The following is a 4,154-nucleotide window of genomic DNA, read 5'->3' as shown; positions in this document are numbered from 1 at the left end:
CATTTTTACCCATCCACTCCGCCCAGATTTTTAACCGGGGGGTTGAAGGAGAAAACAGTTGATTTTTTGAAGGCCTGGAAACGCTTGGTATTCAGTGTTTTTTAGTCGCGTTTTTAATCAGGCTCAGTTGCTTTTGGGAACGAGGAGACCTCTGTGGGGCTCCAGTAGAAACCTCCTGAACCATGAAGGACTAAAGGAATCCGTAACCAGGGGATGAAGCCTGACTGCAATGACGGCAATGTGGGTGAAGTACAACAACTCCATGACCCCACGCACTTCTATCAAGAAATCTTCAGGATTGAAAAAGAAAAAACTTCGTACTGCCTTACAATACTTACAGACAGTAAAGTGTGTAACTAAGATTGCCGACATTGGCATTGCCTGCTGCGTTTCATCATGTTGCAATTGGGAAGATCCTAGCTGGTAACACTAATGCTGACGCGTTGCTTTACTGGGTTAATGAGGCTTCATATTGGGTTGCTATTGGCTGTTACACATTCCTTTACAGCCCTCTCTCAGGAAGCAGGGAGGCAGCTAAAAAGAAGCCTTGTTTTGCTGAACTAAGGGAGACTGCCCACTCAAATATCTAACAAGCTCCTTTACACTACGTGCCACATTCACCCTTTCACACGCTTTCACTCAGTGTTGGCAAAGTCCATCGAACAGAAACTAACTCATTCATACACATTCACGCACCGATGCATAGCATCGGGAGCAATTCAGTTCAGTACCTTGCTCAAGGACACAGTGAGAGGAGCCGGGGATCGAACCACCAACCTTCCTATTAATGGACAACACGCTTTACCTGGAAAATGTTCCATTCAGTATAGGCCTAATTAATAACATCCAAACAGAATATGCTTTTCATATGACCCTTATCAAATGCGAAATATTGTCATATTCCGAATAAAAGTGGAAAATTAGTCTGCATGTAAACGTTGTCACTATCTGGTTTGGATCTGCCACTAAACAGTACAGGAACAGACCAAAATGGACAGTATAATCGACCCTGCACACATACTGCTACTGATTTGGATACATGAACTTAAGCCACAGTCCACAGATTCTGTGGATGAAGATCCATTTTCAGTGAGCTGGCAGCTTTCCAGACAGATCTGAGCAGCAGCTAATGGAGCCACTCAGAAAATACTTTTGAAAATCCACAACACAATGCAACATCTTTAGTGTATTTCCAATGATTCTCCTGTCACAGCTCTCTGTATTGTTTGCTGATTCGTTTTATGACCTGAAGACAGCCTGTTGGGTAAGTTTAAAGAGATGTCTGTGCTTCTTAGACATTAGCCCAAATGCTCCTCAGTGATAATGGAGCTCCATGTCCTCCTCCCAGCCTGATGTTTAAAAGACAAAGCACTTAACGAAAATAAGACAAAGAGCCTGTGATTGGACATTCAGAGGTAAATAATAACTCCATCTCTGTGCACTCAGGAGCCGAGGGGAATGTAGATATGCTTTGTCTCCATCAATGTGCAAATGTTCCATTTTGACTAGACCCCTCTGACTTCACACTAACACTACTCTTTATAATATCAAAGTAATTAAGACCACAGGCATTTAATGTGTGAAGCTAGTAAGACATCATCATCAAATCATGACATCTCTGCTCTTACACTGCAGACAATGAAGGCCCTCATAAAGAATGCACGGCTAAAGAAAAAAGGAGCCCAGGAGTGTATCTTTATAGCCCTCATAATCTAATCCAGCCAGTTTTAGTGATTCAAAAAAGGGCAGGGGATTCATTTAAACGATGGCTATTGATTGAGGCATTAGACCTTCAAACTGTCTGAGAGGAATTAAACTGTTGGGAGTGTGCCTAAAATACCGAGCGGGTTTCTGCAGCGGGGCATGGAGAGGGAGGGGAGGGAGGCGCCTCTGCAAGGTAAACTGGAACTCCAATTGGACGCCTCAAGCGATGCCATGGCTCACAGCTCGCACAGCAGCCTCGGTGGTTGCATCATAAGCAAAACAGCTGGAGGAGAGGTGAGGAACCTCTATACTGCTGGGAGACACACAGGAGGCTCTGATGTGGGATGTATGTTAGATTGATGTCAAGGACATGATTCTGTTATTGCATACCATGTAGTCTAAGTTGATAACATTGATATGATAATGTGTAGAATCTGCATCCTGTATTTGGAGTATAACTTAGATGGATCAAACAAGAGGCAGGGTTTACTACTTTACCACTTCCTTCCTGTTTTGATGCTCTTAGATGTAGTAGGAATAGAGTTTGTGAGAGGAAAGGGGGGATTCATAGCTTATCTAGTTTCATGTAGGCTACATGTCTATGAGATAGGCAGACTGTATAAGTAAAAATGTCTGTAGTCTCTGTGACATCCCCTATAGATTTCTGAAAAGCCGTTGTGAAACTCACTGTGGTTGGCTCTGGCTCTAGCTAATTAAAAAATGGGCAAAGATGTGGAGCGTGGGTGGAGCTGAGATAGGCTAGATAATAAGATAATGAAGCCTAGGTACACAGCCACCTATGTCAGCACCCACCTGTCACTCAAAGCGGCCACACCCTTAATTGTGCATAACTTTAAGATAAGATATGTACTTTATTAATCCCCTATTGGGGAAATTGTTTTATCACTCTCTTTTTTTTAATATATTTTCATACACACACACAAGCTGAAATACACACTTCATGCACTTGCAACTTGGACATGCAAACAGGGAGAGAGATGGTGGAGATGGCTGCCACATTAGCCTTGCTCAAGGGCACCTTGGCAGTGCACAGGAGGTGAAACTGGCACCTCTCCAGCTACCAGTCCACACTCCATATTTTGTGGTCTGTGGGACTTGAACCGACGACCCTCCGGTTCCCAAGCCAAGCTACTGAGCTGAGCTACTGCCACCCCTTGAGCCTTAATATGATTTAATTAATTGCGCAGGGATCTATAGTGGTGGCATGGGGTGGCAGTTTGGTGTCAAATGCTGTCAAATTTAACAGTAATTTTGATTAATTTTAAAAAATAACAATAACAATAAAAGTGAAAATTTATGTAACGTAATGTAAAAAAGACATAATTAGAAAAAAAGTATTTTGGAAATTTGGAAATAAAACAATGTATTGATTTCTAATGCCACCTTAAGATATGTGCCACAATAATGTTTTTGAGTTCAGATATCTTCACTTGGGGGCTTTTCCAAGCAAATATTGATATGTGTGATTGTTTGTGATTAAATCAGCAGATGTTACTGCTTGAGAGAGAGCAACAGCGAGAATACATTTTTATTTCGTTAATCATATTTGATTACCTGAAAGCATACACAGCTCTGCTCCACAGGTGCACTGGGTGTTTTGCCCAACTCGCATTGCCAAGGTATTTTTTAAAGAAGCAGTGTGTAGGATTTAATGGCAACTAGCGGTGAAGTTTCAGATTTCAACTAACTGAACACCACTTGTGTGTGTATTTGACGACCTGGAAATGAGAACGGGCTGTGAAGTGTGTCTACAGTGGCCATGAAACTCCCCAAAAACGAGGAAGGCCCTATCTAGAGCCAGTGTTTGGTTTGTTCATTCTGGGTTACTGTAAAAACATGGGCGGTTTAAACACGAGGACTCCATAGAGGTAACCCTGCTCCCCCTTTGGTTCGTAAAAAAACGTCTCATTCCCTTAAGGTAACAAAAACACAATTTCTTTAATTTTCAGGTGATATACACCTAAATGAAAAAAGTACCTGAATTTGAATAAAATTCCTTTCATATATGATAATTATATTTCTTTGCAATAGATCCTCCTAAATGTTACACAGTGGACGATTGAGTTGATGTTGATTATAAAAGTAGGTTCTCATTTCTGGCTGACAACGGTTCAGTTTATTGAGATTTTAGAATTAAAAGGAGAATCAATTTAAAATAAAAACACTATCTTGGGTACTCAAATCCAATAAAGATCAAGACAGAGTGTCTCACATTCTAACTCTGATAGCATCAGGACCAGCTTAAACTGTGGACACTGCTTTGGAATGTAGAGAAAATCAAACTATAATTGAATAATCACTGTCTGGGAGAGAGGTTTAAATAATGGCCATTTAGTCTGTATGAGCTGCTGAATAGACCAAAATCTCTGGTTTGATTTTAGGATTATTATTAGGATGATTATGTTCAGTAAATCAAGAGGTTTCCCACA

Source organism: Morone saxatilis, unplaced genomic scaffold, assembly GCF_004916995.1.
Source record: "Morone saxatilis isolate NCDOM2014 unplaced genomic scaffold, NCSU_SB_2.0 Contig3, whole genome shotgun sequence".
Lineage (NCBI taxonomy): Eukaryota > Metazoa > Chordata > Actinopteri > Moronidae > Morone > Morone saxatilis.
Note: the sequence above shows the minus strand (reverse complement) of the source record.